This window comes from Armigeres subalbatus, chromosome 2 (assembly GCF_024139115.2).
Source record: "Armigeres subalbatus isolate Guangzhou_Male chromosome 2, GZ_Asu_2, whole genome shotgun sequence".
In the NCBI taxonomy this organism is placed as follows: domain Eukaryota; kingdom Metazoa; phylum Arthropoda; class Insecta; order Diptera; family Culicidae; genus Armigeres; species Armigeres subalbatus.
The window spans coordinates 306417180-306444903 of record NC_085140.1 but is presented as its reverse complement, the minus strand read 5'-3'; the positions used below and the strand labels follow the sequence as shown (position 1 = coordinate 306444903).

Below are 27724 nucleotides of genomic sequence, written 5' to 3'. Positions count from 1 at the left end.
GCGGAGCCTACTTGCGGATTCATGCAGCTTTCCCCACCACATACTCGGCAGGCGCCACAACTCGCAGATGGCCTGGGGAGGGATCGTCAAGCCCTTGGACATAGTCCCTGCTGCCCCCTCCCTTCTTTAAAAGTAAGCGCTTGTGCATATTAAGGCAATGATGGATTTGAACCTTTCTTCAAAAGTGAGCGTGTGTCCCAAACAAGCTAAAGGTGAGTGTATTTCTTTTTTGTAGGAATTTTCCCATAATCAGGCAATGGCGAATGTGATTCGACCTTTGAATGTAGGCGTTGGCCTGAAAAAAGACAATGGTGAATTTAATTAATTAATAATTCAATTACAGGCGTTGACCTGGATTGAGGCAATATTGGATTTGATTCCTTTTCAAATAGTAGGTGTTTGTTTGACATCAAGCAACGGGAATTGAAATTCCTTTTTCCGGAAGTAGCCGGTTGCCTGGAGTAAATCAATAAAAGATGAGATCCCATCGTCTGAAATTGTTATGCAGTTTCATCAGTCTGTTCTTTCTAAATCCCACAGACCTCGAGTTCTATTCTCGGTCCGCTCTATGGTGAAAAGTCGGCTAAGTTTCCGTTGTAATGTAGAGTCATAGGGCACTGCACGGACTGCTTTGTCTCTTTTTCGCTGCAAAGAAATTAGAAAACAACAAGGCCAGTAAACGTCAAATTTCACGAAGAAAGAAAGAGAAAGAGACTTTTCTGTGCAGTGCCCTATAGAAGAAGAATAAGAAGACGTGTTGGTGTTATACAATGGGGAAACAAATCAAACTATCTCTCATGCTTAGAATTATAGGGGCGTAACTGCATTGATCGATTTTACTTCGTCAATGTTTTATTTATGAATAAAGTGAGTTGCGGTAGTTTTCCGAGCATTAAATGGTTTGATGTGATATAAGATGATTGCATCTTGCACCGCAGGCTTCAATAACAATTGAGTTATTCACGAAATATAAAACCGATTAAGAGAAATCGGTCAATACAATTACGCCCTTATGTTTCTAATCGCGGGATCTATAAATATTACGATTTATTTACAGATAAACATCACTTGCACGCTACAGAGCAAACATATTAATTATTGTTTTGCATGCTCTTTCTGTTTTTGACTGCAATCAGAACCATGTAATGATAAATAACTTTTCCTCATTAATTAGTAGAAGTTGTTCAAAATGCCAAGCCGTCACTCGTGGTTTTCCTCGCTACAAGCATTCTCCTATACATAAGGATATTTAACCATTAATCTTTTAATCAGTTCCAGCTTCCCCGTAGGAACGAGATTCGAACCGTATGTACACGCCACTCACGAGCCATGGTCGGAAAACCTATCGGTATCTCAACCCACATCCAGCGGATGAAACTGAGCACCCCCATGACCCACGGAAAGCGCAACAGGAGCTAACCTTCACCCGAATGGCAGTCAATCAGTAAGACTCGGACACTCTACCCCGGTAGACGTGCCTCGTGTTCATCTCGTGACCTCGGCGACTAAACTCCTGTTTCGTTCGCAGATTACAAGGCGACCACGGCCCAATCTTGGAGCTTGGTAGAGGCTGCACCAACCATCCATTAAGTTAACGAACGTGTGTATACAAAGGAAAATATTGATTTTTCCAACCCCGTTTTCACCTCCCCGCGTCGTGGACCGCACTTTTTGTGAGTAAAACGTTGACATCCGACGGCGTTAGTGAAAGTGGCGAATTTTCCGGATGGCAGATGGCAGACCACAACTGTTTCGGTTAACATCGACAGCGCCGGCTGGATAATGTTTCGTCACTAATTAAATGGGTGATACCGGAGTGGCGCATTCCTTCGCAAAGTTCATGCCATTAACCCATTATCGTTGCTATAAAAAAGCTATCGTTGTTTAAGTTGTGTAGATGTTGTCCTCATATGTACTACGCATTATGGCGTGTCGTGACGAATGGTGATTGGTGTTTAACTATTTGGGATTCCGCAAGAGTGTGATCGATCACGCCAATTGGCAGCTGTATCAGAAGTTGCACGTGTGAGGAAATGATATTTTTTCCATGAATTTATATGGAAGCCCATTTGGAAGAGAGCTAAAGATGTGATTAGTGCTACACAATCCTTGTTGCAGGTAATTGCTAAATGTTCGGTTGTAACTTGAATATTTATTATATATAATTATTTATATTATTACTAGCAGACCCGACGAGCTTCGTTTCGCCTAAAATTTATTTGTTTTCAGATTAGATCTCGAGTTATGCAGAAATCTAAGTTTCATTTGTATGGGAGCCCCCATTTCTAAAGCGGGGAGGGGTCTCGAACCATCTTAAGAACCTTCCCCGGCCCCAAAAACCTCTGCACACAAATTTTCACGCCGATTGTTTCAGTAGTTTCCGAGTCTATAAGGTTCAGACAGACATAAATTCATGTTTATGTATATACTAGCATACCCGACGAACTTCGTTTCGCCTAAAATTGATTCATTCTCTGCTTAGTTCTCGAGTTATGCAGAAATTTCTATTTCGTTTGTATGGGAGCCCCCCTTTCCAAAAGAGGGAGGGGTCTCGAACCATCTTAAGAACCTTCCCGGCCCCAAAAACTTCTGCATACAAATTTTCAAGCCGATCGGTTCAGTAGTTTCGGAGTCTATAAGGTTCAGACAGACAGAAATTCATTTTTATGTACATAGATAGATATATATAGATTATATTATTCAAAATAAGTCTTTAATTGCTGATATTTAAAATATCAAATTTCTAATCTCAGCTATTTAACACTTATTTTTAGAACTTTACTGTCATTCACGAGTTGAGTTATTTTTTACTTGGACCATAAGTTGTAGATGAAAAAAAAGATAAATTGAAACGGTAAGCCAAAACAATTCATCACATTTACAACTAAGAACACTTTGGTATTTGGGAATATTTGGTCCATAAATTATGTAAATCAAAACGAATGTAACAAATAATTTATTAAAATCATGATTCACAATAACAGAAAAATGGGGTGAAATATTTCGAAATTGATTTGTGAGCTCCAACGGTCGATTTATATTGATGCGCGTGGGCACTGGGCTGTCAATATATACGCGAGCACAAAACACGATAGGGCAGTACAAAGAAGAATATGTGGGTGCGAAATAGAGGACGAGATCCTAATAACTGAAGTAATAGAGGAATTGCTGGTTTAGAGCAGGAAGGAGCAGGTGAAACGTGCAAACGTGTTAATCGAATAGAATCATAAGAGGCAAAGATACAGATTTCTGCTGAATTAAAGTTTTTGGTAGTGTGATATATAGTATTTTTTATTCAAAGTTCCAACGCTAAGATCTTGGAACAATAGTGGCTGACCTGATCGCAAGTGTGTCGTACAGGTCGAAGTTTCTGTGCATATGATCGTCGAAGGTTCCTCTTCTGGTCGCCTGACATCACCAAGTCCACTATCAACGAGCTCCGGTTGATCCACATCAATCTTAAATCTTCCTATAATCACCGAGGCCGTTTGAGATCACGGGAAAAATGCCATCTTAGTGAATCTTCGTTCTCACTAATAATAAGGAGGAGGCGTCCATTCCACGACACCAACCAAGCACCAGTTCCCACTGCCAGCCGGTCAGCCACAGTGGGTAACAGATCGGTCATCCGTCCTTGAGGAGTTCGCCACCGCCTTTTCTGGTGGCTTTCATTGTCAGCATCATTCAACGATTAGACCTGTGCGCCGCCGCGCCAGGCCGCCGACACTTTTCAACGTACGCCTATTAATGCCGGTTAGCTTCACGCCGCCGAGTATTGTTTTTTCACGCTGATAAATTGACCAACACAAAAAATTTAGTATGCAATTGCACCGGCCCAACCAAGGCAACTTAGTTGTCCATAATTAACTACAATACATAGCAAATTAGCAAAATTTTCATGTTGAATGTCAAAAGGGGGAATTTTGAAGGATAGGGAGACTGGGAAGACTTGATTCGCTTTTTTCATTTCCAATGAATCACCCACTTTGAGCGTGCTTACAGCGGCACACTAGGAGTTAACTTTCAGTCTATGGCGTCATCAGTATGGCGAAAGGCATCTAACGTTCGATTTCTTAAAATTGAGCACCTTCATCAAAAAAATATTTTGTATGCGTAATAGCGGATACCTTCCTACATAGCCGGTACTAAATAGTTTTTCATGAAAAGTTTCTAATTTTGAGAAAACCCGCGTTAGATGTCTTTCGCCATACAAATTTCTGGTGGTTAACTCATGCTGGCTATTTTGCGCATATACTATAGCGCCTGGATGTGACAGCGACGGTAGAAAATCAACCACTGCCAATTTCTTCTTCTTCTTCAATGGTTTTGCATTCCAACTAGAGATGGGCAAAACAGCTCATTGCAGTGAGCGGATCTGATCCGTTCAGCTCATTTAAAAGAGTCAGCTCCTTGGATCAGCTCTTCAGTTCTTTAATGCTACATATATTAAAACATAATTGTTAATATTATTATTTTAATTATTGTTCAAAAATTTGAAAAATTGATGTCATTCATTAATTTTTCGCGTGATTTTTGAAAACGTCGTAAGTCCAAAAGAGAGGCTCTCTTTGTTTACTTTCTCTTTCGATTATTACAAAGCCATACTAACATTTACATTGGATTTTCCAGCACCGATCTGAAGAAAATAGCTTTGTCTAGTGTGCTGAGGAGAAAATATTGCAACAAATTTTCAACTAGCCTAGATATTAGCAAAAGAGAGCGTAATGAAAGAGAGTCTCTCATTTGGACTTACGACGTTTTCAAAAATCACGCGAGCATTCATCATTCATCTATTTACCTCACTTTGAAATTTTTAAAATGTTAAGCTACAGTGAGGTAATAATTTCTATTGAAAAACCGACAATTTTAAACTAATAACATTTATTACGCTTTTTCTGACCGTCTAGTTTTGAAGTCTAGGAGTTCATTTAGAACCATCACATTTATTTCTATACAAAAACTAACTCAACATTATTTTCTATTCATAATTCTAAGTTACATTTTGTTGATAACGTTTCTCAAATCGTTAATTTGAATAATTCAGTCCGTAATCTCTGATATGTATATGAACCATATCACGTGTCATAAGTTTTCTATTCATACTGGGTGCAGTAAATCAATGCATTGTTTGAGCGCGCTTCTAACCCTTCTAACCATGCATAGTTGAAATTTTCATACAAGCGAGCCCATTCATCTACACGCTTAAAGTAAATTACACATCGCATGAATAATTTTCACACATGACGACGATGACACGAGAGAATAGCAATCTGTGTGAAAATTATGTGTAAGACATGCACAGTCGCTGTGTAATGTCTTTTATTATTTTAATATGTGTAAGAAACTTTGCTTCGAACTGTCAAGTCCATTTTGACTGCCATGATGGCGGTTGCGTCCGGCATGCACCGCAACGAAAATGACTTTTTCTGTGGATTTTCGTTATGTTTCGATACGATACAACTAAAATGTGCGACTATAAATACCGCACTTTAGTTTGGTCATATCGAAACAAATGGGGACTCCTCTGAAATAGTATAAAAATGTTGCGATAATTTTCAATTTACATGAAAAAATATAATTGAGGTTAGGTCCGTTTTCCGACCGCTCTCTCACTGTGTGAAATGAACTCATCGGAAATCGTTCACCGTCAATTACACTAAAATGAGTAACATGGCAGTTACTCATAATATGTGTTGTTCCAGGTTAGGCCCGTTTTGTGTGAACGAAACACAAAATTGTGTGAATGACTTTAAGCGTGTATATTGGCTCCCGAAATGCGAGAGAAATAAAAACAAGAGAGTAAAAAAATACAGAGCAGGGTGCTACACGCTTAAAATCAATAACACAGAGATGTGTTTGCATCGCACAAAACGGACCTAATAGGGAACATCCCCTAGATGAGCGATAGTTACACAGCCACAAAAATAGCTCGTGTAGCTTTATTAAGGCTTGGATTTCAATATTTTCAACAGTATTTGGTTCCTCATGAAACAAGGAATCTGTACAAACGCTTACATGTTGAAAAGGACCGTTATTACGACCGTACGAGGCATTTTTGTGCCTGTGTAACTGTCGCTCATCTAGGGGATGTTCCGCATTCGGTCCGTTTTGTGTGATGCAAACACGTCTCTGTGTTATTGATTTTAAGCGTGTGCACATGTAGCAGTATGCTAGCGGGAAAACCCGTCGCAAGTAAAAGATCCGCTCCGTGCAAGACACAGCTCCCAGTTCGGTTCGTTTGAACCACGCGGTTCGCTCGCTAGAATTGGTCGCGACTGATCCGGATCGAGATCCGTGTCGCACGGATCTGAGCTAGTGACGCAGCTCTCGCTTCCATGTCACAGCAATTTCGACACGCTTAAAGTAAATTACACATCGCATGAATAATTTTCACACATGACGACGATGACACGAGAGAATAGCAATCTGTGTGAAAATTATGTGTAAGACATGCACAGTCGCTGTGTAATGTCTTTTATTATTTTAATATGTGTAAGAAACTTTGCTTCGAACTGTCAAGTCCATTTTGACTGCCATGATGGCGGTTGCGTCCGGCATGCACCGCAACGAAAATGACTTTTTCTGTGGATTTTCGTTATGTTTCGATACGATACAACTAAAATGTGCGACTATAAATACCGCACTTTAGTTTGGTCATATCGAAACAAATGGGGACTCCTCTGAAATAGTATAAAAATGTTGCGATAATTTTCAATTTACATGAAAAAATATAATTGAGGTTAGGTCCGTTTTCCGACCGCTCTCTCACTGTGTGAAATGAACTCATCGGAAATCGTTCACCGTCAATTAGACTAAAATGAGTAAAATGGCAGTTACTCATAATATGTGTTGTTCCAGGTTAGGCCCGTTTTGTGTGAACGAAACACAAAATTGTGTGAATGACTTTAAGCGTGTGTGTATTTCTTATTCCTCTCTGCAGCAGAAATGATTTCTGTTGCTTGGCTAGATGGTGCTGTCGCTTGGCTTGATGGTGCTTGAGGTGCAAATAATAAACGATCAGCACGTGCGTGGTACTGGACTGGAATGCTCATTCAAGCTCGCTTGTGTTGTGTACCGCGAGCGTGGTATTTTCGTTTGTGCTGTACAAAATACAACAGCGCGCGTACTCGAGTGCGTACGTTCGAGGGAGTTTCTCTAGGCGCGTGTTTGACAATGATTTCATCAATTTAAAGTGAGCTGCTGAGCTGGGCTTCTTAAAAAAAGATCCATGGCTCATCAGCTCAATGTAAGGAAGCGTATCTTTGGAACAGCTCCTGAGCGTAGCGCCCATCTCTAAAGAATGCTGGACAGCAACCCTGTAAAGATGGTGTTCGCTTCCGATCCGGCAGGTACGAGACGGCGTGGAGCGCAGCGAGCGAGATGGGCAGACCAGGTGCAGAACGACTTGGCGAGCGTGGGGCGTATCCGAGGATGGAGAGATGCGGCCTCGAACCGTGCATTGTGGCGTCAAATTGTTGATTCAGTGTTATCTGTTTAGATGTTAACTAAATAAATGAATGAAATGGATTTTCCGACTTGCGGTGCGTATCCATGAACAAAATTTGTTATGGAATTCGGCACTCATTATTAGAATCTTGAGAAACATGATTCTCTGTTTTTTATATTTACCTAATTTTTTTTTCGAGTTCACTTTTCAATTCATTTGTAAAATTTACTGAAAATTGGACATCAGAGAATAAATAGGATTACCGTTCCTGGACTTCAACCCAAAGCTCCTATGTTCAGCCCTTAAAAAAACAAATTGAAACAAAAATTGATATGTTCCCATTTTTTATGATTTTTTTCAGCAGTGAGAACGCATGTTAGCAAAAAGAAGTGACGAAGTTGGTTCTGTATTTCTGTGTTTCATATCATCGAGAAACACTGCCGTAATCTGAAAAAGTGACGTATACGCCATTTTCCAAAAATGGCGTTAACGAGTACTACTCATCGAGCTCTTTAACAGAAAAATGGAAAACATGCATGTTGTAAAATGGCTGTTACGTCACTTTTCCAGATTACGGCAGAACAGGAACAGGAAGAAGGAAAACGGAACAGTTTTCCTATATTTTTTTTGATTTTTTTTTTCGTCAAATTTTTTTTTGATGGACCAATGAGGGATCAAGTGTCCCCATGATGAGTTAAAATATTTAAATAATCTTCTTCTTATTGGCATTACATCCCCACACTGGGACAGAGCCGCCTCGCAGTTTAGTGTTCATTCAGCACTTCCACAGTTATTAACTGCGAGGTTTCTATGCCAAGTTACCAATTTTGCATTCGTATATCATGAGGCTATCAGGTATCAGGTATCAGAACGTCGGCTCCAGGGGCACGTTCACCTCAATTTTGGAGATTTGTGCCATCGCCTTCACAGCCTTTTTCATCACACACCTGGCGGAAAAGAAAGTGAACAAAGAGAAAAGGAATGTGGATGGGAAAACAAAGGGAAAGTTTGGAAAAGGGCCCTTGAAAAGGGCATACAACGCATAAGCGTACAAGAGCTTATAGCTCCTTACCACAACGGGTTATGAACAACAAAATACTCTGAAGGTTCAGGTTTCTGAAGTCAATTTCACTAAGTAGTAAGTGTTTACCAAATATTTGGAAGCGCAATTTCGCATAGACTGGGCAGTTACAAATCAGATGATAAGAAATTCCATAATCGGATTCACAACTATCACAAACAGATTCAACGCGTTGAATATTTGCCATGTGATAGTTCAGTCGGCAGTGACCTGTCAAGACCTTGACTAAGACACTGCAATTCTGTTTAGACAGATTAGCTAAATAGCTTGCTACTACCGGAGATGGCTCCCAGATGTACAATTTTGTTTGATGACATGAATCCAGACTACTTCAATACCATTTGTGCTGAGTGACAGCCCAAGAGTTGATCAAAAGCTTCACCCAACACTTGGATATTGGAATAGCTGGCTCAGGGTCAATAAAGTCATGCGATGCTCCATTACGAGCTAACTCATCAGCCATTTCGTTTACAGCTATGGAAGAGTGGCCAGGTACCCATATAAGGTGTAAAGTATTAACTGAATTCAGTTCCTCAATTTGAGTACGGCATGCGATTACTAACTTCGACCTTGATTTGGCCGAGGCAACAGCTTTAATAGCTGCTTGGCTATCTGAACAGAAGTATATTACTTTGCTCATAATGCGTTGCTGCAGTGGAGATTGCACTCCACACATGATGGCAAATATTTCCGCTTGAAAGACAGAGCAGTGTGTACCCAGTGAGTGTGCCTGTTCCATTCTCAACTCACGCGAATAGACGCCTGCACCTGCTCTACCTTCGACGAGGGAGCCGTCAGTGTAACAAACAATACTGTCCGACATACTTCTCTCCAAATAGCCAGATGTCCACTCATCCCGCGAGGGGAATTTTGTTGAAAATGTCCTATAAGGAAAACTACTAACGTGTGTGATATCACTTGGAGCAAGGAAAATTTTGTCCCAATTAACCATAAGCGGTAACAACGAAGTGTGTGTAGAACTGCGGTTTACAGGATTCGCTTCCATAAAACCGAGTACCCATAATCGGTAAGTACAAGAAAATGCTTCTTGTTTAAGATGTATTTTTTTCTTCTTCTTTATTAAAGAGGCTTTCAGTTTAAGATGTATGTGTAGTGGGACAATGTCGAAGAGAACCTCGAGAGCAGCCGTGGGAGTTGAAGATGGCCTAATTTAGACTGAATTGTCCTCACTTCCCCCTTTTGCCACCACACAAGACATCTATAAGCCAAAATTGGTCGTACAACTGTTATGTAGATCCATTTGATATATTTGGGTTTAAGACTCCAAGTTTTACCAATGGCTCGTCGGCATTGGCCGAAAGCAATACACGCCTTTTTGATTCTGAACTCAATGTTAGTCCAGGAAAGCTTTGAATTCAAAATTAGACCCACATACTTTACTTGATCAGTTACATTGATTTCAGAACCAAAAAGATGTAATGGACGAATACCATTACGGTTACGCTTTTCCGTGAAAAGAACAATAGATGTTTTATTCGAATTAAGGTACACCGGGGCAAGTTGAAACGGGTTTTTTCAAAGTTGAAATTTGAAGTGCTGTAAAAAAATCATCCTTTGATACTTGTCATAAGACGAGTTAATACAATCCCATTGAATTCCACCACTTAATTGTATCTTGACAGATACGTATTTCGACCTCAAAAGTAGGGCCGTCTTCAGTGTCTCGTACTTGACTCGACGAAGTGTTGTATTAACTCGTCTTATGACAAGTGAAGACATTCCACTAAAAAGCTCAACATAATTTTCTCATCCTTTGATAAATTTTTAATCCGTTTGCGCTGTTTGATAGTTCGGGCCAAAGATTATGCATAAAAAATAAGCAACCAAAAATAAGCTTACCAAACTTTTTTATAAATATTTTGTATACTGAAAATATTTTTTTATATGCATTGTTTCAACTTGCCCCACATATCGGGGCAAGTTGAAACACTGCGCTATATACAAACATAACTTAATTTTGCCGTATTAAAAACAAAATATATGTACTCAGTGAGACTCAAGATCCGGAGATTATCAAGGTGACTATACTGCCAGGATTCGCAAAAGAGTCCCATGTAAATTTTCGACGGTTTTTGCTTTCTATCAGAAATTAGCTCAAAATTGTCTCCTGTTTAAGAAAAATTGATAAAATAGTAGGCTGTGTTCTAGAAATTTGGAAATCAAATCCCATTTGTGTTGTCTCATCTTGATATTTACTCGCATAAAGAACACATTCCAGATTTTGATACTCTTTTACACAAAAAATAAGCTAAAATATGGAACTCTTATGCGAAAAAGGGCAGTATACAACAAAGTCACAAACGTAATTTTCAGGGACCAAATTCTAGAGATCGCACTACGCTGAAAATTTAACACAAACAAACAAAAATCGTGATTCGGGAACACCAGTCATGTTTTCCAGAAAGTTCCAGAAAACGTGACTGTGTTCCCGAATCCGAGGCTGTTGTTCACGAAAAAATACACCGTGAGCTTGTTAGTTCACGAATTCATGAACGCTTTTTTTTGCGTGCAGATTGATAACGTCCTACTAGTCCACCACTCGGATTAATTTTCAGGATAATTCATTAGTTGGTTCACTTGAATTGTGTGCCCAAATTATTCGGTTGTGGCTTCTCCATAAATTCACATTAATTAACCACCGTATATTTCATAAACACCTCGATTAGAGAAAGAGGGGACTGCGGAAGTGAATGGTGGAGTTACTGAAATGTTTACATGCTTTATGATTTATATTTTTGAGTGCCAGTGCTCACTACGAGGAGAAGTTGATTAAGAATCTCAAAACTAGACCATGCAGTTTACCATGACCGTTTTCATCCTATTCTTTAGTAAAGATTGTAGGAGGGCATTCATGACGGGATGGGCGGAAATTTATTAAATTTATTTTCAAAAGCTTGGATCTTTTCATAAATTTATGTTCTCCGACTGTATTTACGGACCATGTTGAATTCAGAAAAAAATATTACTTTAAATTGCGAGAGTGACGTTTTGAATTGTTATTTCAACTTGCCCCGCACCACGCATTTCTATTTGCCCCGATGCGTTGAAAATGCGGATCAATTTCAAACGACCATATTTCAAAAATTAAAATGGTTTTTTCATTGATTTTTCATAATCATTATGCTTATTCAACATTGGATGATTGCCTACCATCCAAATTTGATGGAAACAACAATTCTAAATATCATTTTGAGACCTGTTTCATTGGCACGTCAAATAGTTGGTTTAGATTATGCAAAGGGTGGAAAATAAACAATGGCAGGAATTGCTTCTAGTAGCTGCAATCTTCCCGGAATGGCAGTCAGAAGGTGCGCTTAGGGGAGTAGTTTGTTGAAAAAAATAATCAGGGAATTCGGTCATTTCAGATCTAAATCACAGCTTCTGTTTCAACTTACCCCGCATTTCAGCTTGCCCCGGTGTACCTTAAATGAAAGGCCATATTGGCGACACCAACTTTCAACTACCTGAAGAGCGTTTTGCATCAGGTCGAATAAGGTTGTAATGCACAAACCCACTATCAATGTTAGATAGTCGTCGGCAAATCCATAGGTAGGAAAACCGCCATTATAGAGTAACCTCAATAGCGTATCTGCAACGAAATTTCACAAAAGTGGAGATAATACTACACCTTGAGGGCACTTAATTTCCTAATCGCTGCTTGACGTAATGTCGAGTAGAGAAGTCGGTTTTTAAGCTTTCATATTACTGCTAAATTTGGTTTTTGAAAACAGATCGTTTCGCAACAAAGACGATCTCACATGCCATAAAACTAGTTAGTACTATTCCATTTAATTCCACCATTTGATTGTTATTTTACAGATACGTATTTCGACTCCAACAGTAACGTCATCTTCAGTGTTTCGTACTTGACCCAAGTGGTGGAATTAAATGGGGTAGTACTAACTCGTCCTATGACAATAGAAGATATTCCATAAAAAAGCTCTAAATAATTTTCTTATCAAAATAATTGCTTGTTAAATACAGGCTGTCCATGGGCTAAGACAAGACGAGACAAAAGACGATCTATTTGCTTGCTATATTTCTTTTGTTCATAACGTAATAATATATTTGGGGTAGGTCAGTGGACAGTGCTGCGGAACGTTGTTTCTTGACTAAAGTTACTGTTGTCGTAGCAAATTTCATACAAACTTCAAACGGCTTGTGCTCTGTTCAATTACAATCAACTCTCAAAAATTGGAATGACTATTGAAATAGCAAGCAACAAAGTCAAATATAGTAGTAGTGAGTGATTTGCTTTATTCATCTGTTATGCTTGTTCAAATAGTTGTTTCGGTTCAGCTTTTGTTGTTGCTTTTGCTTTTTTTCAGCAGTTGTTTAGCTCGAGCTCAAGCATGAGAACTTGAAACTCTTTATAGGTAGAATAATTTTGATGGCGAAGTGATGAACAATGCTTATATCCAATACTTTGAGTTTTCATATGCCATAGAAAAGTTTTCAGCATGATTACATATTTCGGAATAATAGACAAAAAAAAATTCCAACAATAAAATTCATGTGGAAAAAAACTAAAATTGGTAGAATCTCGGATGCCATGAGCAAATTTTGGAAGTAAGACACTTCAATCTAATAATAAGAAAAAGGCATTTTTAAGGCTCTTGTGAACAAAACATACGTATTTGTAAGGCTTCAAATAGAAACAGACCAAAAAATACTAAGCAATACATTTCAAACTAAAACGTTAAAAAAGCAGTTAATCGCAACGTTTCGCAAAACAAAATAGTGATGAATAGAAAGCTATTGCTTTAAGCTTTGTAATGAGCATAGAATCTTTATGGGCACTCATTTGCGCCTATACTTTTGGAGCACTTCAATAAAACAAATGTGAGTATTTTAAATAAATTTGTATATAAAGTGACCTTAAGTTGAGTTCTTTCACCTATATTTGACATAGGCATACTATTTAAGACCCTGATAATGCAGTCTTGAAATAATATTGGTGTTAGCGATGTAATTGAAGCCGTACGATGCTGATCTAAACGCTTTGTCAAACAGCGTTTTCGATTGGAAATCAACAATCATGTTCAATTAAAAATGATGTAACAAGTCAAAACTCAACAAAACTTTTTCAAATTTTGAATTTGAACCACATAAGTAAAATGAGAAAAATATAATTCCGACCGAAATACGAATTTCGATTTTTAGGGTTTTGGCTGCCCTCGAACCATTGTGCAACGTGCGGCTTTTAATATTGCATCGAAAGACACGTTGACGAAGGCACCTTCAATATCTAAGAAAGCACCCAATCACGATTGCTTTTGAGTGAATGCTTTCTCGATATCGTAGACAACCTCACGGTGGACTTTCCAGATTGGTAAACATGTTGATTCAGATGAAGAGGCATGTTTGCCAAACAGTCATCACGAATGTGATGAACGAGAATGCGTTCTAAGAAGAAATGAGGTCAGACTGATGGGTCTAAAACTCTTTGCTTCTTCGTACGAAGCACGTCCTCCTCTTGGGATAAACTTTACAGTGATATCCCGCCAGGATATGGGAATATACCCAGTAGCAAAACTGCATACTAAAAGCTTTTTCAAAACATATTTGACATGCTCAAAACCTCTCTGAAGTAAAACGGGATAAATCCCATTCTCCCCTGGAGATTTGTAGGGAGCAAAACTGTTAAGTGCCCACTGAATCGATTCAGTAGTTATGATTCTACGTGCTTGAGCCCAAGACACATAGCTACATGAAAAGACATCAGGATCATCCGAAGATTTTATATCGACACATCCAGGGAAGTGCGTGTCAAATAAGTGCTCTAACGATTCTTCATCAGAAAAAGTGTAGTCGCCATTTGGCCTGCGAATCTCGCCAACTTGGAAATCCTTGGATCTCGCAAGAATTTTATTCAATCGACTGGCTTCACTCAAATTGGAAACATTTGCACAAAGGTTTTTCCAGCCGAATCGTTCAGCAGATCGTAGAGCCTTCTTGTAAGCTTTGCGAGCCAACTTGAAAGAATCCGTCCCTGCTGAATGGCGTCTGTTCCAACTCCTTCTACACTGCTTCCTTAGCGTAGCCAAATCGGAATTCCACCAAGGCAGTCTTCCCACGAACATGTGTGATGTTCAACACAAGTACATTTTCATCAACTCGTGTTGAACACTGAACATGAATTATTGACGTACTCGAGTACAAAGGGATATCCAGTACCTACCTAAACGAACTTGTACTTAAGTACAAAACACATGTACAAACTTGCGTTCAGGTCCGAGAGTCGACCGGCAAGAGACAAAGAGAATGAACAAAAAGGAATTCGAAAACTGTGCACGCTGAAATGAAGCTGCACAGTGGTGGCTGGATCTCGAAGATTTTTTTTCGAATAATTTTCTAATGTTGCAAAACTTTTTCACGACGTTGGTAACCAACTGACATGGGCTTCCAACATCACGTAAAAAATAATTAAGTTTACAGAAGATGTTGATAAATTTGACTTCGATTCACATACCGCTATATAACTTTTGTTGAGCGTGTACACTCAACAGGGAAGGAATAGAAATCGCATAAATATAAATACTATGTATACTCATAGATCAGTGGAACAATTTCTCGACTCTCTGTTAATGTATTCCTAATAAAACTAAATTATGTATTGTCACGCTTTTAGAAATGCTCCATCGGGAGAGAGCATTTCGTGTTGCACTATGGGACCGCTCACAAATTACGTAACATAAAATTGGGCGAATCCAGTCCTCTTCTTTGGAGCACATTATGTATTGACAATTTAATTTTTTTGTCTGAATCGTATCCCTTGAGGCTATCCCCTTTCTCCCTATATAGCGTCACGTAATTCATCCACAGCCCCCATGGATGCACAGCATTTTTTTGTCAAAAACCGGCTTCGTGTTGGAATATACCATACATAACATATTACGCAATAGCCTCCACAGACTACCAGCTCTTTGACTTAATGATATCAAAGATCACACACCTCATTTTATTTTAAAATGATATCAAATGACTATACTCGTAATCTGTACAGACTATAACCTAGGAATGTAGAACTGAACCATTCCGAATGACAACAACATTGTCCTCTCAGAATTGTCCTCAGAATTAACTAAACACGCAACAAGCGATTGACTTTGACTTTGCAACAAAATAGAGGCATAACACTTGAAAGATATAAACTTAATTTTTGCGTGAACACTTTTGGTGGCCATTTTACTGAGCCTTCTAAAGTACAAAACCTCATGAAAATATTGATATATAATAAATTTGCTTATATCCGCACATCTATGAATTTGTTCACTGTCTACATTTGCTTCGTTTGAGAAGCTTCTGGAACGCTATTCAACAGCAAATTTTACAGCCAGAGTGTACATGTGTACTGTACAGATGTACAGTACATCGGTACAAAATGAAACTCGGACGCAAGTTCGGGTACAAGTATACATTTCGTGCGTATACGTATAAACACGAAGCAAGGGTACAGATGGAGTATACGGACAGCTGTACTCAGCGTGTTTGATGTTCGTTTGGGAAGACTGCACCAAGGGGTTCCTCTTGAGGTTTTTACAGAACGCAAAGGGCAAGCTTCTTCGAAAGCTTCCAAGATGTGCAACGTTGTAGTATCAACTGCATAATCCAAGTCGGAAGGAGTTTCTATAGAAGGTAGATATCCATGAAATTTGGTAGAGAGCAACTCTGTGTAAAGATCCCAGTTTGTTGAACGAGGATTTCTAAAACTCAAGGTCTGCGAAGTAACATTCAAATGATCAAAGTAGATGTAGCGATGGTCAGATATCGATTCCTCATCTGACACATGCCAATTCGTCAACTCGTGACTGATTCTATTGGAGCAAAGGGTTATGTTTAACACCTCTGCTCTATTAGATACCATAAAGGTTGGGCGATTGCCTATGTTAAGTAATCTAAGTTCGGTACTACTTAAGTATTCCATCAAGCTGGAGCCTCTCAGATTGATATCCGATCTACCCCAGATGATGTGATGAGCATTAGCATCAATGCCAACAATTAGCGGAAGGCTTTTTGAAGTGCAATATATGACAACTCGTTTGAAAGCATCCGTAGGGGATGGTAAATAAACCGAAAAATAGACGTATTTCCTGACGGGGGTCCTGCTAGTTGCATCAATTGTGACAGCTCATACATCTCTGATTGTTAGTTCAGAGATAAGTGTAGCAACGATAGTGTTGTTAACAAGCACACATGCACGCGGCATTGATCGAGAGTTTGCCATTTCATTACTGAAAGCAGCAAAACCGGGTTCACTAGGTTACCTAGGTAGAAGCTACCCTTTCGAAAATAGGGTTCCTGCACCAACGTCACTTGGGATTTGCCATTTTGCATGAGTCTACAAAGATTAATCGTTGCTGTTCTTTTATGCTGAAGATTGATTTGAGCTATCTGAACTGAAGCCATTGCAAATTAAGATAATGGACTCCACAATTTCAGCATTAATATGAACAGCAACGATGAAACCAAATAGGTATATTATCAAGAAAGTCAAAGACGAGCTACAGAGTACAATGTGTATAACGCATAAAGCGAATCCATATAGGTGACAATTTGTTGAAAAACTAAATAAAAACATGCTCATAATCCCACCCTTATTTAACCTCAAGTTGAGATTGAATAAGAGTAGCCGATTATTTAGGAGAATTAAAAAGTCTCGTTAGCGCAGTAAGGGCTAGATACTGTGAAGGGTGCCCTGGTGCTTCACAGGCTCCGTTAGCGGTTAGGTTCTTTGTAGCCTGTTCGGCAGTTCAGACGGGAAATTTGTCGATCACAAGGTCGTAAATTATAATTAGCACTGTTATCTATTGCACCACCTATCACTTACCTTGGCAGGAGCTATTAGGAGCTGAATATGCGTAGGAATGATCCAACCAGTTCTAACGAACGAAGTGGAAGAAAAGCAAGGTAGAGGTCGTCTTGTTCACAGCGGACTACAAAAGGCCAAGGCTTGAACACCCCAATTGGGCACGGGAACGAACCAAAAGATTTAATGAGGGATTGCGTTCTTAAAGAAATCGAATCACCAAATTATGTTGACATTTTCAATTTTTATTTATCCCATTAGGGAGCATTAAATTTGTGAGAGGATATGATTTAGAAAGTACTTGCGTGGTGTTCAGGCATGCTAACGGATTTCGCTCGTCCGCCTCGTCGTCGTCCTCTACCTCGTCGGGTCGAAGCGATGGTGTCTCGGCTTTTCGAGAGACAATTTTTTTGGCCGTGCGCAGACGATAGCGATGGATTCTCCGACTTGTAGTGGCGATGGATTTCTAACAGATCAATACTCGGTGGCTTGTCGACAATAGTGATGTGGGGTGGTGGCTTCGCCGACTGGTAGTGGCAATGGCCCTCCAGCGGGGCGACTCTTGACGGCGTCTCAAAGATGGCGGTGAGTCGTAACGATTGTTCCGACTGACAATGGCAATGGCCCTCCAGCGGGCGACTCTCGACGGCGTGTCGATGACGGTGGAGTGTTGTGGGGGGGGTGTTCCGACTGGTTGTGGCAATGGCCCTCCAGCGGGGCGACTCTCGACGTGTGTCGAAGATGGCGGTTTGATGATGGCAGTGTGTCGTTGCGGTTGTTCCGACTGGCAGTGGCAATGGCCCTCCAGCGGGGCGACTCTCGACGCGTGTCGAAGATGGCGGTTTGTCGTGGTGGTTGTTCAACTACCGGCTAATTAAGGAAGCCTCTAGAAACCGTCCGAAAAACACACACAAAAAGAAAAGGCCCGCAAATCGTCACGGACCTGCTACACCATTAAACACTTCTAACCATAACCTCTCTTGTATTAAATAATTACCTTTTCTGTACTATTACTATTACACTTCGATTTTTATTTTACTTTTAGAATTAACTTCACTGAATCGGCGCGCACTACTACTGCCTTCAGTAGTCCGACCGGAAAAGAAGACAGACCCGTTGCTACCGTACTTTTTATCTATGATTCTTCCGTCCGTTCGTGTTTAGCCGAAGATTGACAGTTGTCATCACTCGACTTCGCAACGGTTGGTACGATCATGCGCAGGGTATTAACTACGCCTCCCCATCTCGTAACGGGTGGGCGTATTAGCTTACCCACGGTCAGTAGTGGGGGTGGGAATGAGCATAACAGGTGCTAATTAAATAAATGACCTAATCGATTATATATTTTTTTTATTCAGACAGCTGGGATCGCCACCAGTAAGGCTGTCCTACTAATAAAATTAGGGACGGACTGGGCGTTAGGTACTCACTGGCGTGGGGGACGAGACAGTGGGATACTTGTGGAGGAGCCAACAAGCTACGAATTGGAACCAACGGTTACATCTTTTGAGACCCCCCTAACCATTCATTCGTAGGCACGGTAAGCATAAAGCCGCATCACACCAAGAATTAGGGGTCTTCTGTATGGTATGGTGCACTTCAACCACTGCACTGTATCAGGCAACCCGTAGCGTTATTCTTAGCCAGATAACTGGCTGCCGACACCACACAGCTATCTTGGCTGTTCGGGGATAGAAGTTGACATCGACTTTACGTCAACTCTCAATGTGGCCGAACAGCCAGTTATTTTAACTGCGAGGTTTCTAAGCCAAGTTACCACCCGAGCAGGAGAAATTGGCTAAATAATACCTAATTCCGTTATTAATACCTAATTCTGTTATGAACTAGCCCTGCATAAGAGGTAAAATACCAAAGTGATAATACCAAAAACTAATATGCACAATACTTGAGCCATAACATACTCTGTTATTAAATTCTATTTCAATACCAAATGCATAACCAATTATTATTCGTTCCAACATCTGAAATACCTCAGCATGTTATGCCTCAAGTATTCTGCATATAAGTTTTTGGTATTGCGGATCTTTTCAAAATTTTCCATTTTGCGGATTCCGCAAAGTTCTTCCGCAGTTGTCAAAGTTCTACCGCAAGCCTGAAAATCTTCAATACACTGAAACAAAAATCTGATGTTTGGCGTAGTCATTGTAGAATGCCATGCCAAACAGCTGAGAGAAAGTATGAAGTGACAGCTGCGGTAGTTTAAAAATTGAACCGTAGAGAGGAAAGTTTTCTCTGGAACAACAATATTATTTTTTGATATTTTACCTCTTATGCAAGGCTACTTCATACCAATTTCTGTTATTGAGGTCGTCGCTCCTGCTCGGGCATTTTTGCATTCGTATATCATGAGGCTAACACGATGATACTTTTCATGCCCAAGGAAGTCGAAACAATTTCCAATCCGAAAATTGCCTCGACCGGCACCGGGAATTGAACCCAGCTACCCTCAACATGGTCTTGCTTTGTAGCCGCGCGTCTTACCGCACGGCTAAGGAGGGCCCCTATATAATTTCAAATATAAATATCTTTATATCGTTAGTTTAATACACATGCCTTATTATATTTATGAGATAGTGCTGTGAAAACATGATAGCAGTTGATCAATATTGGAATAAGTAATTCAAATTTTTCGTAGCAACTGTTATAGAGACTTCAACATTTATTACCTCAAACATCGCTCTCAGTATTTTTTGTCAATGTCATGTTCATTAGAAATGAAACATTCAGAAATGTTCAAAATGGTGAAATGCAAATAAATATTCACTAATATGAATCGATCACAAAACTGACACCGACAAACAAATTTCTATATAAATATATGCACGTACATTTGGGGTTCCCTTCGGTTCTTCATGCAAATTTGGAATATGCAAAACCGTGTCACCCCCTGAGAACCCATTTGAATAATAAACTAATTGCCGAAAACCTGATGTGCGCACGTGTGTACGGTGCATTCACCATATCGCCCGATTCACAGCGCACTAAACTATGTTCCAAGTACGACCGGTAACAATACCGGGGAATATATGATGGATTTTGTGTGTAACCTGTTGATCAAAGCGAAATGCATAGATAACAGTCTCATCATCGTACGGTTTACATGTGGGACAATTAACACAAAGGATGTAGCTAGAAACTATTTCAACGGTGCCAGAAAAATGTTTTATAGCATTTTCTTTTAAAGTTTTCAAAACGTGTGATGCAATTCACGTCGAACGTTCTTTCGAACGAACGCGTTTTACCATTAGTCCTCAAAAAAGCATGACTACATCACTGACCGGAATTCTGTTCTTCCGGCGCTTCGACAATCGATTGAGCAAACAGGAAAGGCAGATTGCAATGTCCAATCAAGGTCGACCGATAATTTTAGTTGCATACCTTCCAAACCGGCAGTGGGATATTATGTTGAAGGCCTTTGAAGTATAATTATGGTCCAACGTGTATTCTTCGTGGCACAATCACACACACGCGCAACCCTATGCATTTCGTTTACTTTATTTAATGGTAAGGGCAACGTTTTTTAATTGAATCCTATTAATTTTGTTTGGATTTAATTACGCGTATGCACTATGTACGTACCGAGCTATTTATATTTATTTTAAGTGGGTAGAGAAAGTTATGGGATAAATGCCTCCCCAAGTAGCACAAGTCTAATGAAACTGGTTACAACAACCAGAGTGTAAAATAATCGAAAATTTTTAGTGACGTCCATTTTTCTTCATTTGTCAGTTCACTTCCGACACATTCATAGTCGGCTCTGGACAGTCAATATTCAGTTGAATATTAGTCATTGAATATTTATGCACATTTTACAAATTGATAAATTATCTGAAATCTGAACACGTTTCAAATGAGTAAAGTGATTTATCACACAGGACTGAATCCGATTTTCATCCGCGAGGCACTTTCAGCGGTAAACATCAACATAAACAATGATAATTATGTTTTTTCTGCACATAGTAAACACATTCAGTGACAGTCGAATGAATGAGTTCGTGGAGTAGTCGTCTGATTATGTCATTCTATGTTTTGAATATTCATGCGATATTTGTCAAAATTCGGACCGAAGTTGCTTTATGAAGATGAATATTTTAAGCTCTGACAACAACTCATTTATGACAAATCTTGTCACACATAAGCTTCTGTGATCTATGTACAACATGTGTGCTTCTCGAGTCTTTACTATTGGTATTATAATGAGATGAGCATGAGCATGATTGACCGCTGCTCCGTTATTGCTAGGCCAGCTGTAATTACACAGAAAACCAATAGAAGTTTGGGACTAACATCATTTTCAATGTGTAAGAATCTTTACTATTGGTATAATAATATGAAATATGAAAACTCAAATCTATGAGTAGAATGTTGAGTCAGGCTCGAATAACTATTTAAAGAGTCTTAAAACAAATAAGAAAAAATAAGGCTATCTTAAATCGTTCTTGCAATAAAGTTCTTCAAAACGATTTTTGCTCCAGTTTCCGGTCTGCAGTAAGCCTTGCGAGCAAAGGCGTAGGATTGCCAATCCGGAGATCCTCGGTTAAGTCTAGGATGTTTTCAGATGGGAAAAGGTTTCGATTCCCTGGGCATAGAGTATTCATTGTAGCCACACAAGATAAATACTCATGCAGAGGTGGTCATAGAAAAGCTTTCAATTAATAACTGAGGAAATGCTAATAGAATACAAGTTGGAAAACAGGCGAAGTTCCACAAGAAGAAGAAAAAAAGACTTCGTGCAGGTGCTGATAATGGGACTTTTGGCGTAAATATCGATCTACACCCCTTAGTTGCCTAGCAAGGGATTAAATTTGAGCCGCATTGCGTGCTAAAGTGGAATTCTGTCATATCCCTGTGGAAGTTTCCATTGCATATGGCGGTAGCATGAATTGGCTTCGTCGTGAAATTTTTCATTCCTGCTGCTTGCTGCAAAGTTGTAAGTTCAAGAGGGTTATGCTCCACTCTTACGAAGAGTGAGTGAGCAGAGGGATCCTATGGAAAGGGGAATAACATCGTGAGACATGTCGTCAGCAGTTACCAAGATTTATTTTACAACTCAATACTTACCGCCAAGCAAGCGGCTGATGAATGGAGATTTTGTTTTCTTTGTTTTTGTGTTCAACACTGAAGGTTTTGAATCAGTTGCACGCGTCTTCGAATAAGCCAAATCAAATGATAAAAACGCTAGTGTTTGTTACAAACTTCCTTTCACATCATCGAAATAATAGTTCAGTAGTGTAGTAACGAATTGGGTTGAATACTCTTCACATTTTTTTATGCAGCAGCTGATAGTTGAACAAAGTTGTTTGCTGATGTATAGTTTACTTTTTATTTTTATAATGATCAGTGAAATCAGTTGAACAAAAGTGTTACGACGGAGATTGTTGCGTGAAGCGATAGTTTGAATAACATTTAGATCTGCCAAAAGTTTAAAATTAAACATTGTCCCTAGACAAAAAGACGTAGGCCAGATGGAAGCCAAAGAATAAAAACAATAGTTTTCTAGTGCTAAGAAGACTATTGGATTGGTGAGCTGCGCATATTTGTTGTTTCTCGGCCAATCACGACTAGCAACTACGATGTGTACAGTCAGTCAAGCTAAGCTAAACTAATTATTTATGCCAAAATTAGCAGCCCTTCATAAGACTGTTTAATAATATTAGATTGGATTTTCGACGTTTTTCAAATTCATTTCAATAATGTATTTAAAAAAATAAGTCTGTGTAACGGAAATAACAATATAGGGAAACGAGACGTAATGTTAGCTCTGGAAGTAGCGTTGACTCATCACGCAAATTAATCAATAACGCAGCGATAGTATATCGTTTTGTTGAGAGATATTTACCTCTGTTAACACACCTGCAAAAAGCGTGGAACGGCAACTTTGCCCCAATATATCTCAGGTGTTTTTAGTCCAATTGCCATGATTTTTTTCCGGTTATAATCTGTAGAATATCAGAATTTCGTTAATAATTTCGTTCGCCAAAAGTAAATTAACATTAGGTTTCATCAATAGTTAGTTTTATCTGTGTTTCTCAAAATCCAGTTTGTGAAAAAATGAGCAAGAAAAATAAATAATTTTCTTATACCGAGAAAACGGGATTAGAATTTGGATGATTTCTCGCTTAACTTTTCAAAAGGACCTAAGTAACATTTTTTTCATGAATTAATTTGAATAGTGCAATCAACAGAACAACATGAAAGCTATTGATTGCACTATTCAAATTAATTCATGAAAAAAAATGTTACTTAGGTCCTTTTGAAAAGTTTAGCGAGATTTGTGCAGCTGATAAGATTATGGTCGCTGGGGGAAACGAAGGATCGCGGCGCAAGTGCGCTAGCCAGGCTGAAAGCTGCAATCTGAACTGGTAAAGTAATGACGATATATAAAATTTTGGAATTGAGGAATTTTAAAATTCAGGATTTAGGGATTTATGTTGATCTATTAAGTATGATGGATATTCGATAGACAAAATTAATTATTTGAAAATCAACAGATTGAAAGCCGTTCGCTAGGGTACGAACAAGTATGAAGCGACAGAATGTGAATGGGAGGCAAAGATACCATCTATTGGATAGCACACAGTCTTCTTGCACTAACGTACTGGTTGTGGGCGGCGACGAATTTAGGAACTAAGGAACTTAGAGATTTAAGAACTTAGAAATTCAGGAGTTTTAGAAATTTAGAAATTTGGGAATTTAGCAATTTATGAAATTAGGGATTCAGGAAATTATGAATTTAGTAATTCAGGAATTTATGAATTTAGGAATTTGTGAGTTTAGGAGTTTAGGAATTAGGGAATTCAGGAATCCTCGTTGAATACCTTCTAGAGGTCTTCCAAAAACCCATTGTGGTGGATTACTCCTGAACTGCCGTCCTACGCAAAATTGTCTCATGTTACCTTTGGTGAAGAAAACCAAATTCAAGTCAATTTGTCCCAATATTTTTTTTAGAATAGGTTGGATCTGAAAATTTAACAAATATGTTTGATATATAAAATATATGTTATGAGCGTAGGCAACACTTTTCCAGGACATAAAACGAATCACTACTTATTAGAACGGTTTTCAGTCTCTATTATCATAAAAAAAACAACTTCATTTTTTCAGTGGGACAAATTGAATCGAGTTTGAGATTTTTCATCAAAGGTAACATGGGACAATTAAGCGTAGAACGGCAGTGCAGTTCTTATATGAATTCTTCCTGAAGTTCAATCAGGAATTCCTCCTGGATTTCCTGAAGGAACTAAACAAAGAGATCTTAGAGAGTTTCTACATAAATTCCTTCTGCAGTTCCTCCACACATATCTCCTGAAGTTCAACCAGAAATTCCCCCTGAGGAGCCTATAAAAATTTCTCCTGCAGCTCCTGCACAATTCTACTCTGAAGTTCTTCCACAAATGTGTCATGAAATTCTACCAAGAATTCCTTCTAGAGTTCCACCAAAAATTTCTCCTGGAGTTTCTATGATAACTCCACACCCAGATATTTTTGAGAATTACTTCAGAGAATCAGCCTGGAACTTCTCCAGTGATTCTTTCTTGTCTCCTATAGCTCTTCTAGGAATCCATCTTGAAGTTCCACAAACATATCCTTTTTATTTTTCTCCTAAAACTGCTCCGGAAATTTCCAAAATTTAAAATATAGCTGCCAAAGGATTTTTTACTCACATTTGCCGTCGGTTACCAACGTGAGTTATTCCAAAAAATCCTGGAAGAAGAATTTCTGGAGGAAACCCAGGTAGAATTCCTTAAGGAACTCCAAGAAAAATCCTGAAAGAACTTCACAACGAATCCCTGGAAAAGCTCCTGAAAATCAAATGAGAAACATTTGGAAGAACGACAGAAGGATCTACAGGAGTAATTTGTGGAGGAGCTCCAAGAAGAATTTTTGAAGCAACTCCAGGAAGAAATCCTGGAGTAGCTCCAAGAAGAATTCCTAAAATTCATCCTGAATTTCCCCAGGAATTCATTCTGAATTTCTCCAGAAATTCATTCTGAACTTACTCAGGAATTCATTCCTAATTCTATCAGGAATTTATTCTGATTTTCCCCAAGAACTCATTTTAGATTTCCCCAGGAATTTATTTTAGATTCCCCCAGGAATTCATTCTGAATTCCCCCAGGAATTCATTCTGAATTCCCCCAGGAATTCATTCAGAATTTCCCCAGGAATTCATTCTGAATTCCCCCAGGAATTCATTTTGAATTCCCTCAGGAATTCATTCTGAATTCTCCCAGGAATTCATTCTGAATTCCCCCAGAAATTCATTCTGAATTCCCCCAGGAATTCATTCCTAATCCCCCCAGAATACATTCTGAATTCCCCCAGGAATTCATTCTGAATTCCTCCAGGGATTCATTCCAAATTCCTCCAGGAATGCATTCTGAATTCCCCCAGGCATTCATTCAGAATTCCCACAGAAATTGATTCTGAGCTTCCAACAGAATGAATTTCTGGAGGATTTCTGAATGAATTTCAGGAGGAATTCAGGACGAATTCCTGGATGAGTTCTCCGGAAGTAATTTCTGGAGGAGCACCAAGTAGAATTTTCGGAAATTCATCCTGAACTTCTTCCTGAAAATCCTCCAGCTGTTCTTCTTCAAATTTCTCTGAAAATTCCTCCTGGAACTGCTCTAGGGATTATTCTTGGATTTTATCCAAATATTAAAACCAAAAATCAATTACGCAAAGATATAAGCATTTACTGGAGTGTTGTAGTGGTGAATTTATTTCTTTTCAAAGGTAAAAGAAACGAAATTTGCTCAAACCCCACTTCAGAGAAATGCTAATAACTTAGCCGGGCAAACTCTAATCTTCTCTCGGTTTTCTGCATAGCATTCTGTATTAAATTCTTCAAGATCTGAAGGAGTATCATGGTTTTTCATCGTAAGTTGTGCTGTCCATCTGCAATTTACTGTTTTTAGATGATTTAGCTGAAATTTTGTCCAGAGCATCAAGGCATCAAATAGAACCGAATAAAAGGGCGGCCCATCAAAAAATTGAAAAAGTTTTTCCCATACTAATTTGAGCCAATTTATTTGTGTATGTCTAGTCTACGTTGGTTGACGAAAAAAATAAATAAATAAATAAATTTGATGAGTGTGACCGCTCTAAGCAAAAGATTGTCGTTCATTCCGTTAATACCAAACAAACAACCATGCGTGCACCATTATTTTACATACAATTGAGTCATTTTACACCCCGTGGATTCCAACTCTTCCTCTTAGCGGATAATTTAATAGTTTTAGGGACGATGCCCACGTAGCGTCTTTTCAACGCTACGTGCACTCAGTGTTCAAATAATGCAGGTGTGCATCAACGTGGCGAGGCTGCGTTACCACTTTTTCCCGATGCACAGTTCTTTTAACGCCGCTTGCACGCAGTGTCGAAAAGACGCTACGTGGGCTTCGAACCATATTGGCATTTCATCAGCCATTACGACAAATTGTTCGGAAGCTCATAAAGATGAGAGGATGGGAATTCTTTTAAAAACTTTTATGAAACTGAACCTCATTCTCATCTTTCTGTCACATCCGATGGAAACTGTCCACGACAAAAAAAATGGAGAAAGGAAGCGCAGAGTTATTGGGTTCATTTCAAATAAAAACGAATGGTACTTCTTGTCGCATCCCGGGCATCATTGTGCCATCAACAGCTCACTGAAGTGGGGACAACAAACTGGGTTGGCTTTATCACCATCAAGGATCGCCTTCATATCCAATCCGTGCTGCACCCGCCGTCCTCGTCCCAAGGTACGGTGAAAGCATTATAGAAATTTATGACCATAAAGCATAAGCGATTTCTTCTATTGCGCCGTTTCGTCCGTTCTCTAAAGAAGTTCACGTAACAGGAAAATATACCAAACCCCGGATGAAATCAGATGATGTCGGTACTGCCATGAAAGATGAAGCTCGGCTTGCGAGCTATTCTTAGAACGGCCCCAGGGAAGGTTCAACGTTTCATGGTGCAGCATTTGCGGAATTTTAAGCCTTCTTGGTGCCTACGGTTGATGTAACTATTTTGATTGGGTAGGCTATCAAATTGTTTCATTCGAAATGTATGATACACTGATACGTTTGGAAAATTTTGTGAAAGAAACAACAATAATATAGGATTCAAGCATACCTCCGTATTTTGGGCACTAATCTCTCAGGAATGTTATCGCTCATCGGCACACCATCATTGGTAAGATTAAAGTAGCTGCATCGTTTAATCACGTGAAAGCTTTGTCAAAAATTACTGCTATCATTGATTATCGAGCTTGTGCTGGCTCTTTTATATTTATTGTGTTCCATGATAAAATGGATGAATTTCGTTACGTTGCTTCCTTATGGTGACGAAATTTAAC

At 39.1% G+C, this 27724-nt stretch overlaps 1 protein-coding gene and 1 long non-coding RNA gene across 3 annotated transcripts in view; one reads left to right on the top strand and one right to left on the bottom strand.

The window, feature by feature from the left end:
* Positions 1 to 1458: 1458 nt before the first annotated feature.
* Positions 1459 to 27724, top strand: part of LOC134212543 (synaptotagmin-B) — a 115555-nt gene continuing 89289 nt past the window's right edge. For both annotated transcript variants that reach the window (XM_062690508.1, XM_062690506.1), the window contains exon 1: positions 1459 to 2118. The gene's annotated coding sequence lies outside the window, so the exon portion shown is untranslated. The remainder of the gene's footprint in view (positions 2119 to 27724) is intronic.
* Positions 18244 to 18871, bottom strand: LOC134216693 (uncharacterized). Its single transcript, XR_009980774.1, has 2 exons — positions 18356 to 18871; positions 18244 to 18301 (listed from the first exon to the last, which is right to left on the bottom strand). It is a non-coding gene; the product is annotated as an uncharacterized LOC134216693 (long non-coding RNA).